Source organism: Garra rufa, chromosome 17 (assembly GCF_049309525.1).
Source record: "Garra rufa chromosome 17, GarRuf1.0, whole genome shotgun sequence".
NCBI lineage: Eukaryota > Metazoa > Chordata > Actinopteri > Cypriniformes > Cyprinidae > Garra > Garra rufa.
This window is the reverse complement of record NC_133377.1, coordinates 7,903,785-7,918,276: the sequence shown is the minus strand read 5'-3', so window position 1 is coordinate 7,918,276 and position 14,492 is coordinate 7,903,785.

Here is a 14,492-nt window from a genome sequence, read left to right as displayed (position 1 = left end):
GAAAAGCAAAAACAAAATGAAACATGAGAAAAGCTAATCAAAATTAAACACAAAACAACAGCAAAAACAAACAAAGAAAGTAAAAATAAAAAACAGCTAAGCAAAACAATCAACAATGTTATCAAAAGGTAATACAAAAAAAAAACATGTCTTCTAAGTTATTGCAGGCGTTATGAAGTCAGATTTATAATTTATTATTTAAGACTGAGGAAAGAAAATTTTAGGTATACATTGAAGGGAACAAAAAATGCCAACATGTTTTCTTAATTTAAATGTCTAGTGAGAATACAATGGGTTATATAAGTAACATTTCAAAGTTTGAAAATAAAACTTCCTAAAGATCTCCACTACTTTTAAGTTAATTTTAATGAAATAGAATATAGATATAACTTTTATTGTAACTTCTGATCACACTGAAGAAAAAAAAAAGTTCTTAAATCAAGACACATCTACTTGATTAGCAAAATGATATAAGAGTCTTGTCTGGTCAAAATAAAGCGTGTTTGTGATTAAAACAAGAACATATTTGCAGTGCACTCGGGCAAAAACAAAACAAAAAGAGTTTTCATACCCAAATGGCAGATTAATTTGTATCAGTTCATTTTGATACATTTCTCAGAAAAACAAGACTTCTTATCTTCATTTTGCTTCTCAAGAAAATCTTGATTTAAGGATGTTTAGATAATTCTATTGGAAAACAAGACAAAACACTGAGAAAGACATTCATTATTTTAAGTGGATGCAACACTTGAAGGGATAGTTCATCCGAAATTGAAAATTCTGTCAAATCACTTATCCTCAGTTGTTCCTTTATTTATCTAATTCAAAACACAAATTAAGATATTTTTGATGAAATCCGAGAGCTTTCTGACCCTGCATAGACAGCAACGCAACTAACATGTTCAAGGACTAGAAAGGTAGTTGTTAAAATAGTTCATGTGACATAAGTGGATCAACCTTAATTTTATGAAGCTACAAAAAGAAGAAAACAAAAACAACAACTTAATTTAACAATTTATTCTCTTCTGTGTCAGTCTTCACCACGCGTTCATGCCAGTACCACATTGCATGTGTGTGGTGCTGTTGATGCAGGAGCCGGTGTGTTTTATTGATAGAAAGTAATTAACTTAAAATATAGGCCTAAACTGAATATTTACTCAAGCAGAAAGTATGAAAGCTAACTGTGCTCTCCCCTGCTGCACGGATGCACAAATTAAAGGCCCTTTTTGCATAATAGTAAATATGTGACTTTTCCAGAGTAAAGCCATTGGGATGCAGCAATCATCAATCTAGTTGATGAAAATACATGTCCTTAAACCTTAATTGACACATTGCCATTCTGAATCACCTGCTGGTAAACTCAACTCAAAGGTCAGATGTCAAGAGGAATATGCCTTCTCTTGAGGTCCTAAAGAAGCCTAAGCACTTCATATCACTGAAGGCAATGTATCATACCATTTATACCATTATAATGAGCTACCAGGGAAACTTTTAAGACACTTGAGTGAAGGATGGTTTCAGTGCTGACATTTAGTTACATTATTTACATGAACGGATTCCCTGAGCCAAGTCTGAAATACTTCCATCACTCTAAGGTCTGTTTCACACACCACATGCGATAGCAATGCATATTTATTTTGGCACCCATATTAACAGGTTACATTGCCACATCCCCATTTTAAAACTGCACTTTAGTTATGCAGTCACACTAAGAATAACTGTTGCAGTTGCACGGCTGCTTTATGCATTGTTTGAGCATGTGGTCTAGGCCTAACTATCAAAGAAGCATGAATAAAAACATAAAAGGAATGAGAAGAAACAAAGATCAAAGTGAGAACAGCCAAACAAAATGGTTGCAATAATCTCCCAGTTATCTCCACACCTTCTCCTCCTTTTATGTTACATTCCATTGGCTTTCTCTCATACTGAACCTCCTCAGGCTTTGGCGCTGGAGTTACTGTAGATCTTGTGTTGTGTCTGTGTAGATTAATGAGTTCTGTGATTAAGTGGGCTCTTCTCGCTGCAGCCGGCCCCTGATTTGGGAGGGCTTTCCCTGCGTGAGAGAGTGAGAACGAGAGAGAGAGAGGTTTCCCTCAGCGCTGATCGCGGCCCTGAAAGGGAAAGTTCATTAACTCCTCTCTCTTAACTGTCCCACTGGGTATCAGTGCTCACTTACTGTCTAGCAAGAAAACACAAAAGAGCCATTGAAAGAGAAGAGAGACAGAGTGTGCTTGTGAAGGAGAGAGGGAAATCTGGGTTACTCAGGAGAGAGAGAGAGAGAGAGAGAGAGATGAATTAAGAGTCAGATGAGGGATATTCATCTAAAAGAATCATTATTAAAATGATTATTTATCATTTCATTTTATTAAACAAAAACAAAATATGAAAGTAGTCCATATGATTCATGCTAGACGGCAAGTCTTTATCATTTTGTGAGGAACAGAGTAAAATGTAAATCTTATTCACTGATAAGCTGTTCATTTGAGAACCGTTGAGTCTGAGTTGAACTTTTGAGTTGTGAATGAATCATAAATGAATCTTTCAGTCTAATTCATAAATTAATTGTTCAGCCAGACTGAAAAGAACTGGCTCAAAAGAACAATTTGTTGACTGATGTGACTCAATGACTCTATGAGCCATTCTTAGAAGTTCTCTAATGAACAGCTCACTGAAGGGGAATATTTCCAGTGAATAATGACTTTTGTAACCCACTTTTATGGTGTGTTTTAGTTTAACAAACTTGCCTCCATTAACATTCACAAAGTCTTTTTTTTTCCATGGATAATTAATTAATTAAATCTACATGCGGCAGTCAGTACAACAGAGGTGTTTATTAGGTGTTTGTAGGTATTTGAGAGATAAGTATGAATTAGCATTTTGCTAAATGGCTAGGAGAGCCAAACAGCCTTGTCCTTTGTTTATGTTCTTGCTAGAACAAAATGGCCTCACCTCTCTGTTGCATGTTCCTGGGGGCAGGGTTTATGTAAATTTCATTGTTTGTGATGTCACTAACCCAGGAAGTAGCTTGTTGTAGTCCCTACCAGCCATTTGTTGTAGGCCTTACAAAGCAAATTCTGTAAAAGGCCATTTATTTTTTCATTGTAACTTTGCAGATGTTGTTTACAAACAGGCCCATTACACACTAACTAAAGTTAAAAAGGTGAATCTTTTGATAGAGAATTTTAAACTCAAAATGGCCGATGCCTATTCCAAAATGGAAATTAGGTATCGTTCAATTTGGTTTGCAATAATCTAAATCTAACGAGACCCATCTTATTACTTTTCTTTTAGCCAACTTTTGACCACTAGGTGGTGCTGTGCCGAAACTACTCTTGTACCCTCAGGTCATGCTTGATATAACATGTACCAAGTTTGGTCAGAATCTGCTAAAGCGTTCAAATTCAAACTCCAAATTTTCTGTGGTTAATGATGAGATTTTTTTTGACCACTTTACCACAAGTGGTTCTTTGGACTGCCAAAGACTTCCTGAGTACCAGAGAAAAGAAGCAGAAGCAGAAGAAGAAGAAGAAGAAGAAGAAGAAGAAGAAGAAGAAAACTAACGGATACAACACATGCCTAAGCACCTTCAGTGCTTGGCCTCTAACAATAATAAGCAGAGGAAAAAAGAGTTCTGATTTTAGACCTTACAGCTATTAAAAGTTATTAGCAGAAACATGAGTGCAAATTTGGCCTATTGGTGGCGCTAAAGAGTTTGAGATTCCAAATTTGCTGTGGCTAAATATGAGACTGTCCTTTATCTGTTTGCCAAATTTCATAACTTTCCTGCAAGTGGTTCTATGGGCTGCCATAGACTCTTAGAGCGCCAGAAAAGCAGAATTGATCCTTGGCCCCTAATAATAATAATCAAATAAAAATACAAGTTTGTAATGACATTAGTTTGAGTAAATAAAGACAAAATGTTAATTTTTGGATAAACTATCCCTCTAATATTACAATGTCACATTTCTTGAGGAATACCAAATGTTCATACAACCTGACAAGACACAGAATTACTGAAATAGTGCACAGAAAAATCACACTTGATATTGCGATGCAAAATAAATACAAATAATAAATTGACAGTAGATGGTAGTTACCCCTTCAGTCGAATCACTTCGACGTTACATTGGGATCTCGCTTGAGAGACCGATCATCTCTGAGCCTTATATTAAAAAAGGCCAATTGCAAATTGGCGAGTGGACGTGCGCGCATCACTCAAACAGACTTTCGCTTTCAGAGCCTTCATGCTCAAGCCTTCTGCTTCTCCAAAAGAAGAAAACTTCACGTTCCTGCTGCTGCTCTTCTCTGCTGGTGTGCGCCGATCGAATAAGAGACAATCTACTGAAAGAGTGAATTTCTCGGCGCCGCCAGCGGGGTCCCGCGGGCGGCCGTTTTCACGGCCACAATAAGCCTCCTGCTCTCCAGCGAGCAAGCCCATTGAATGCACAGTGGTGCCGCGGTTTCCTCCCTGGGCAGACCGGGACTAAAAGAGTAATTTCTCACGGCCGTGTAAAGACGTTCTTTTCAGAATGGCTTTCCGGCCGTGCGCTTCTGGGTGCGGCAGTTACCTCACCTCTCTGGACGGACATGAAAGCTGCTTCACATGTCTGGGCCCCGAACATGCTGGAGCAGCTTTCATGGATGGTTCATGCGTTCATTGCGAAAGCATGACCATGGGTATGTTGAGGACTCGCCGCTCGTTCGCGGGCAGGCCCCCCTTCGCACCCCACGGCCGGCGAAGTTTTCCCGCCGCTGTGGCGAGGCACGAGCGGGAATTTCAAGTCACGGTGCCGAACGTTCCGCCGGCCCCAAAAGCCCTGCGGTCTTCCGCCCGCCAGCATACCCCCGTCGAGATGCCGAAGCAGTACGCCTCCCCGCCATGCGGGCCGGGCGTCTCCTTTGGCGCTCCACAGGAGGAAGAGATGTCGGTCGCTGCGTCAGAGGGAGAGTCAGGGAGCGAGGACGCTCTTCGGGCGGCGCAGCGCCCCTCCGCGGTTGCTGCCCCGTCGGAGGCAGACTCCGAGCTCTCGGCTATGCTCCTCCGAGCCGCCAGGGGGATCGGTCTGGAGGTTACTCCATCGCCCTCGGCCGATCCTTCTCGGCTGGACGACTGGTTCCTGGGGAGGGCTCCGGCGGCACCGCCTCGCCCCCCCCCGGTGCCATTCTTCCCGGAGGTGCACGAGGAGCTGGTTAAGACCTGGCGGGCGCCTTTTTCATCTCGCCCGCTGCCCAGCTCCTCTCCCCTCGCCACCCTTGATGGCGGGGCGGCCAGGGGATATGTGTCGGTTCCCCAGGTCGAGCGCGCTGTGGCGGTGCATCTTTGCCCGCGTGGCGCTGCCACCTGGCGGGACTGGCCGCATCTCCACTCCAAGGCCTGCGAGCGCTCGTCCGCCCTTGCGGGCCGCGCCTTTTACGCAGCGGGCCAGGCCGCCTCTGCCCTGCATGCGATGGCAACCCTGCAGGTCTACCAGGCCAAGGGGTTGAAACAGCTGCACGAGGGTGGTCCCGACCAAGGCGCAGAGCCAGCCGCAGGAGAGTGGCGCCGCCCGCGACACAGGGACCGGCCCGAAACACCCGCAAGAAAACTGCGAAATGTCCCTGACGCGGGCCTCCAGAGGTGATTGAGACTGCTCTTTAGGGGATGCTAACATCTACGCTCCCCGCTCCCGGTGGAGGGCCAGGGGCCACTGTGTACTTCAATGCTGCCGTCGGCCCATCGGTCGACGGTACCCACATTTTTCTCAAAAAGAGCAAATTTCTCACCTCTGGCTTCGGCCTCGAGTTTCCTTCCGGAGCAGCACTTACACTCCTCGGAACCAGACTCGCGGCCAACCTTCGCCAGCGCGGGATCCAGGGAAGAAGGTAAGCACTGCTTAGCGCAGTTAGACACTTCTCCAGGACGTTCATCCTTCTGGGTTTTGTCTCCTTCCCTGTCTCCCCCTAGGCTGCCCCACCACGGTCACGTCGGTCAACGTTCCCTTGATACCACTACGCTGGTTGATACGGACGGTACGGCCCGGCTCCAGGCGTCCGCCCAGACTCAGAGGTACCCCTCACATTTCTTATTCGGGCAGGCGTGCCTCTGTTCTGCCTGCGGAGGTTGCGTTCCTACTGGCGAAGGACGCGATCCAGCCTGTCCCTCCCCCGGGACGAGGTCAGGATCTTTCAGTCCCGACTTCACGTGTCCAGCTAGAGTGGTGGGTTAATATCCGCCCTGGATGGAGCTCTGTTCCGATTCCTTCTAAAAAGGCTGTCGGCACACATGCTCACGACGAAGTACATACAAGTATGTTTCCGTCTCCAGGGCTGGGTTGCAGCCATCTGCCTGAAGGGCACCCGCTGTCGCGTCTCGATTTTCCCCCGACTCACACCCCTTCTCGGTCTGCTCCGGGGATCGAGCACTTCAGCGTGAGGTGCTTCCATTTGGCCAGTCCCCCTCCTTCCTGCCTTCTTTAGGCCATGGGAGCTCTCCTGTCCCCTCTTCGGCAGACAGGAGTTCGCGTCATCAACCGTCTCTTCGACTGGTGCTTTACGCAGCCCACTCGTGAGTTCCGTTGTGCGAATACAGGGACCTGGTGCTTCGGCACCCCCGCCATCTGGTCCTTCAGGCCAGCCGAGGGGATTCGTTTCCTCGGTCGGGAGCCCGACTCGGTCCACAAGACAGCCCGCCTTACTACCTAGAGCGCGCAGTCAGTGCTGTAGTCCCTGAGTTAATCAGGCACAATACAGCGGTCCCTCTCAAAATCCAGAGGCTCCTGGGGCACATGTCAGCTTTAGCCGCTTAAGAGCCGCTAAGCTTGTTTCATGTGAGACCGCTTCAGCACGATCGAGTCCCATGATGGGCATGGCATCTCGGCTCACTCCGGACTGGCGTTTTCCCGCAGTATGGCCGACAAGCCAGCCCGTGGCTTACCACGGGTTGGGTTGCCATTTACGACAGAGGCTTACAACCTCCCCATCTGCTCCCATGGAGTTCAACGTGGCAGATTTTGCTACTTGCCATTCACTGGAAGCAGGGAAACTCAACCGTGCAGCCTGTCGGCTCTCACGGCAGTCCACCCACCTGCAGAATGGCGACTCCACCCCGTGACGCAGCTAGTTTGGAGTATATCGGTAGGCCAGCCACATCCGCTCGTCTTCCGATTCCTCCCATTGCCAGCTGCCTCTTTCAGAGTAACACTGGCACACAGCTGACCTCTGGGGCCCAAGTACGCCCTTCCCCAGCGAGCCTCCTTGCACAGACACTGTGCAAGTCCAGGGAGGACGAGGAGTAAGTCTGTTGGTTGCGCTACAGGAATGGCCCACCCGGACTTAGGTCTTAGTAACCAGAATCCCTCGCGGCAGTCCCTCCCTGTAAGGGCACGGATTGACACCCTAGACCTTTCCGGCCTCTCTCGGTACCTAGCTCCCTTAACTAGGCTGGCTTACGCACCGAGATGAGGTCTATTTGCTGACGTTCCTCTCGCTGAGAGGACCCACAGAGATATACGATTGCAGTAATGCTTCCTTTCCTGCAGGAGAGTCGGAGCGCAGGCTGTCCCCTCGACTCTCCAAATATATGCCGCCGCTTAGCCGCATATCACATGCAGTAGATGGAGCAAAGTAGGTAAGCATCCACTGGTCGTGAGGCTCCACAGAGGTGCCCAGACAGCACCTCATACCCTCTTGGGACCCCCCCGTCGCCCCCAGGGCTGCGAGGCGCTCCATTTTCAGCCACTGGCCTCAGTCGAGCTAGAATTCCTGTCATTTAGACAGCGCTCCTGACTGCCCTGGCTTCCATCAAGAGGATAGGAGACCTACAAGCTTTCTCTGTCAGCGGAGCGTGTCTAGAAATTCGGGCCTGGCGCTTTCACGTTACAACCTGAGATCCCGGCCCGGTTATTGTGCCCAAGGTTCCCACCACGCCTTTCCGCGATCAGGTGTTGAACCTGCAAGCTCTGCCCTGGAGGAGGCAGACCCAGTCTTGCGATGTTGTGTCTATAAATATGTGAAAACGAAATCACTCGGCACTTCAGGCGCACCGAGCAGCTTATCTGCTTCGGGGTTCAGCAGAAAGGGAATGCTGTCCCCAAACTGAGGTTGGCTCATTGGGTGGTAGATGCCATCTCCCTGTTATACTCAGGGACAGGGACAGGGACCTCACTAGCAGATGTCTGAGAGCTGCGGGCTGGGCGACACCTATACCTTCGCTAGGTTCTACAACCTCTGCGTAGAGGCCGTCCTCCCGTGTCCTAACATAAGGACTTACAGGTGAGCGGGAGACCGGCTGGTGTCGGTTTGCTGCGCCATTCCCACGTGGATCCGTGCGCTATTTCCCAGGATGTAGCCCCTTGGTGAACCCTGGGTCCTCCATGCCCCGCAGTCAGGGCTAGGCGCGGAGTAGCCCTACACTGTGGTCCTGCCTGGGTCTCCTTTGCCCCGCTGGTTGTGGCTATACCTTTCATTATTCCAGCGGAAGATTCCGCTGTTTCCCTCGTGTATCCCTAAAAACCCTTACGGATATATTGAATTATTCTCATTTCCACATGTAAAAAATTTCATGTCTCCGCCCCCCCCAACCCATGCTTCAGTACAACTGGAATCCCTGGAAGGGCCCCCTTATTGGGCCTCAGGGCGTTGGGAAGGTTACGTTACACTTCGCCTGCCGGCACGTATACTTGTCAGCACGTGAAGTTGTGCGTAACGCGGTGCCAGGGTCGTGGCCTGTTCCATGGGTCTGTTCCCAATGTAACGTCGAAGTGATTCGACTGAAGGGGTAACGTCTAGGTTACGAAGGTAACCCACGTTCCCCGAAGGAGGAAACGGAGACGTTACATTCCCCTGCCACGCCCCTGGCGTCGCGCTGACGCCGGCTTGACGGCTCTTCAGCGAAAACCTGTTTGAGTGATGCGCGCCGCCATCTTATATACCCGTATGTACGGGGGAGTGGCCGGCGCGCACGTCCACTCGCCAATTTGCAATTGGCCTTTTTTAATATAAGGCTCAGAGATGATCGGTCTCTCAAGCGAGATCCCAATGTAACGTCTCCGTTCCCTCCTTCAGGGAACGTGGATTACCTTCGTAACCTAGACGTTTTGTGTTTAACAGAAGAAAGAAACTCATACTGACTTGGAACAAGTGGAGGGTAAGTAAATGATGACATAATTTTCATTTTTTGAGTGAATTATCCCTTTAAAATGCATATTTCCTTATTTTATAAGCTACATGCAGGACAGTTCCAACCGATCATGTTGATTGAGTCTCTGGAGAAACCACAAGCACCGAATGACTGACAAAACAGGACAAATTCTCCAGGCCAGAGTCTTCGCCTGTCTGTCTCTCAGTCTCTGCTGTGTGCTGTTAAAAACGCCCTGCAGGTGGACCCTGTTTGCATAAACAGTAATGTTTGTGTGTGTGTGTTGGTATGTGAGAAACCAATTCACTGAGAGCAATGAACTGACCTGACTCTGGTGAGCTATTGTGAAACAATAACCAGGCCGAGTGAAGATATCAAGTCTGCATATCTGATTGAGGCGCTAGCGGCTCACACACACTCGCCTCATAATATCCCTGACAGCGTCTGATTGGCGTGATGCTTGAATAGGATATCTCAGTATAGTGTAACAGTGAGTATGAGCTCAGAGACTGTATAGAGAACGCTTGAATGCTTTAGCCGTGCTGTCAGGCCGCATATGTTTCTCTTTAAGCTGAATTCAATCACTCCACCCTGTGCGTAATGTAAAGCACAGCAGCACACAAACTGTTATAAATGCTGTGTGTAGTGAACTGTCCAACATTCATTGTATGCACACGGTGTTGTAATGTAAATGTTGGGTATGATTTCTGTGGCATGTTCAGTGCAGCCTACATTATAAGGCAGTTAATTATTTTTTTTTATTTTTTTTTTTACTAGTAGCAGCAGTAGTAGTATTAAATAGTTTTTTTTTCTTAGTTTGAATGCTATATGTGCCAGAATGTGTCAGAAATTTGCATTTCTCTAACAAATGCATAAAAAATATGTAAACTTTTATACCAAAATGTTAAAACCAGTGCAATTTTACTTAACATTTTTTCTTGAGTACATTTTATTTTATTTTTTATTTTTTCTTAGTTTGAATGTTAAATGTGCCAGAAATTTGCATTTCTCTAACAAATGCATAAAAAATATGTAAACTTTTATACCAAAATGTTAAAATCAGTGCAATTTTACTTAAATTTTTTTTTCGTGAGTACATTTTATTTTATTTGTCCTCTTATGACTCCTACAATGATTTTATATTTTAATGATTTTCAATTTATTCTTATTCTTATTAATCATTTTATCTCATTATTATTTATCATATTATTAATTTCTCAACAAAATGTGTTAAAATCAGTGAAATTTTACTTAAATTTTTTTTAAGTATATTTTATTTTATTTTATTAGAAACTTATGGCTCCTACAATCACTTTGTTTATTTATTTATTTTATTGTTTAATTTGTTTTCTATTTATTATTATTATTATTATTATTAATTACTAATTGCTGTAGTAGTATTAGTAGTAAATCGTTATTTTTTAAGAGTTTTTATTTTATTTTATTATTTTATTTTGGAATAGAAATGTATGGCTCCTACAATGACTATTATTATTTTATTATTATTATTATTATTATTATTATTATTATTATTATTATTATTATTATTATTATTATTATTATTATTATTATTTTAATGATTTTATGTATATTATTATTAACATTTTATCTCATTGTTATTAATTATTATTAATAATTTATCTAGCAAATGCATTCAAAATATGTAAACATATACCAAAATGTCTTAAAATCTGTGACATTTTACTTTAAAAAAATGTAAATATATTTTATTTTATTTTATTAGAAACGTATGGCTCCTAAAATGACTTTATTTTTTTAATGCTTAAATTGTTTTCTAATTATTATTATTATTATTATTATTATTATTCAAATGTTATCTCATTATTACTACAACTACTAATTGCTGTAGTAGTAGTAGTAGCAAATAGTTATTTTTTTAAGAGTTTTTATTTTATTTTATTATTTTATTTTGGAATAGAAACTTATGGCTCCTACAATGACTATTTTTTTTTAATTATTATTATTATTTTAATGATTTTATGTATATTATTATTATTTATTATTAACATTTTATCTAATTGTTATTAATTATTATTAATAATTTCTCTAGCAAATGCATTCAAAATATGTAAACATATACCAAAATGTCTTAATTTTTTTCCCCTTTTGAAAATAAATAAATAAATAAATACTTTGGAGCAGTGGCACTTTGAAGACTATTCACGTAAAGAAAACAATTTTCCATAAACAAGTTCTCTTCTTTTTTATAATAAGAAAATGTTTCTTTCTTTATTCATTCAGTGTTATATATCAGGGTATCACAATACAAACAATTTTACTAAACCAGTGATTTGTTAATTTCCTGAAATTTCCTGAAAAGTATTCGAAATTTGAACCAAGTACTCACACACTCTTTTACTGTGTGCACAGTACAGCCCTACAGGCAGGTTTCACTTTTCCCCATATGAGGTTTCACTGAGTTGAAATAAACCTGTGCATGTTGAATTATTCTTTAGTAACATAAGCAAAGTCTCACTTAAACCCTTCAGTGTGTTACTGACAGCCACTCAGAGGAAAGTTTGTGTACATGTGCTACAGTGGCTTATGTGCAGCTCTGTAAGTGCAGCTGCAAAGTGTTCAAAGTGTTAGTGAGCATAATCTTCAGATCGTGACGTGTTGGGAAGCTATTAACTGACACAACCCTGTGTATGTGTGTTAGGGCTGATAGGGCTGGTGTAGTCACGCAAGCTTCATGTTTGAAAGCCTAAGAAAGCCTATTTTGCGTTGATTAAACCCATGATAGTCCTAACAGCTGTACCATTTAGACCCTAATGTAAAACAGTCATGTAAAACAGTTCCAGAGGAAAATGGCAAAACTTTTCCAGGTCACAGACAAGCACTAATGCCAAGTCTGACAAAAAATATACCATAAAAGCAAATGTTCAGCAGTTAAAACAATGGCAATATGTGCACACACACACACACACACACACACACACACACACACACACACACACACACACACACACACACACTTAAGATGGTGCCATTTCATTTGTTTATATGGGGTGCTGGTGTTGGTCCACTGTGTTTTATCAAGGGCAGGGTCAATGCAGCTAGCTATCAGGAGATTTTGGAGCACTTCATGCTTCCATCTGCTGAAAAGCTTTATGGAGATGAAGATTTCATTTTTCAGCACGACCTGGCACCTGCTCACAGTGCCAAAACCACTGGTAAATGGTTTACTGACCATGGTATTACTGTGCTCAATTGGCCTGCCAGCTCTCCTGACCTGAACCCCATAGAGAATCTGTGGGATATTGTGAAGAGAAAGTTGAGAGACGCAAGACCCAACACTCTGGATGAGCTTAAGGCCACTATCGAAGCATCCTGGGCCTCTATAACACCTCAGCAGTGCCACAGGCTGATTGCCTCCATGCCACGCCGCATTGAAGCAGTCATTTCTGCAAAAGGATTCCCGACCAAGTATTGAGTGCATAACTGAACATAATTATTTGAAGGTTGACTTTTTTTGTATTGAAAACACTTTTCTTTTATTGGTCGGATGAAATATGCTAATTTTTTGAGATAGGAATTTTGGGTTTTCATGAGCTGTATGCCAAAATCATCAATATTAAAACAATAAAAGGCTAGAACTATTTTCAAATGTGTGTAATGAATCTAAAATATATGAAAGTCTAATGTTTATCAGTACATTACAGAAAATAATGAACTTTATCACAATATGCTAATTTTGAGAAGGACTGTATAGCATTTTACGATCAAATACAAAATGGCTGATATGGGAAAATTGGATATGGTTCGACTCGGCATAATACTACAAATCTAAAGAGTTTTGTGATTTTTGGCCAAACCATTCAGAAGTTATAAGCAAAAATAGCCATTTTTTATATCTCCTGACCACTAGGTGGCTCTGTGAAACTGCCCATGTAGCCTCTGGTAATGGTTGTTATAACACAAACCAAGTTGCAGAAACTTCAAATGCAAACTCAAAATTTGCTGTGGTTTATGATGAGATCTGTGTGCCAAATTTCTTAACTTTCTCAAAAGTGGTTCTTTGGGCTGCCAAAAACTTCCAGAGTACCATTTTTCGTATTTCTGAAATTCATGTGTTATTCAAGAACAGTTTGACTAATCAATTTGTATTCCGTAAGTTTTCGGCAGCATGATCTGAAAGTGATCTGAGCCAATTTTGGTGAAAATCAGACAAACTATCTAGGACAAGTTTGAAAAAGTAGGTTTTACAAACTATTAACAAAACCTTGAGATTTTTCTTCTAGGCGTTACGGTATTAGGATAAAGGTGAGTGCAACTTTGGACAGTTGGTGGTGCTACAGGAATTGACTTAGAGACTCCAAATTTGCTATTGTTAAAGTTTAGACTGTCCTCTATCTGTGTGCCAAATTCTACAACTTTCCTGCAAACAGTTCTATGGTCTGCCATAGACTCAAAAGTGGACTAAGTGGAAGAAACGGAAGAAGGAGGAGAATAGGAATGCCAACAGATACAATAGGTGCCTTCCTACCTTCGGTGCTTGGCCCCTAATAATTAGAATATATTTTTAATACATTTAAGGCAGGGTTCTTCAAATCTTACCCTGGAGGGTCAATGCGCTGTGATTCTTCAATGATCCTGAAGACCTTGATTAGCATGCTCAGGTGTGTTTGATTAAGGTTAGAGCTAAACTCTGCAAGAAAATGGATCTCGTGGGCCAGGTTTGAGGATCCCTTATTTATGGGAATTTTTTCCCCTTTCAGTGTATGGAAACAGGTAGTGCAATTTTTTTGGGTGCACTGTCTCTTTAAGAGTTAGCCATGACAGGCTGAAGTTCTCAGATTGTGTACACAAGCATGATTAAAAGATTTCCAGATGTATGCTTTGTTTTGGAGAAGCATATTCTGAAAACCAACAGCAAGCTTGCGAAAAAGCCTGACGAAAAAATAGACCAAAGGCCTGTGAGAAGGATGAAACACAGTTTACTGGCTTATTTGAAAAGGTGCCATTTCATGACTTGAAAAAGTGTCCAGCACGTCTGCGAAGCACGCTGACGCTCCACCTTAACATATGCCTGTCAGAGAAACTGAGGAGGAAGTTGAAGGGAAAGAGAGAGAGAGAGAAAGAGGGAGGAAGAAAAACGGATTACAGATTGTGTTTAACAGGGCCATGGTGAGGCAGGAAAATGTTCTCCAGATGTGAGTCAGTAGGGGTAACAGAGGTTATTGAGAATAAAGAAAAGGCAAGAAAAAACTGTACATTTCACAAACTGTCTGACAGCAGTTTAACGTTGCACAAAAAGTTGTGGAAATCTTTGTGGCACCTCTGAAGCCCATTACTTTTTTCATCATTGATTTGTTCTTCATGCCATTTCCAAAGGACTTTTTTTCTTCTTTGGTAG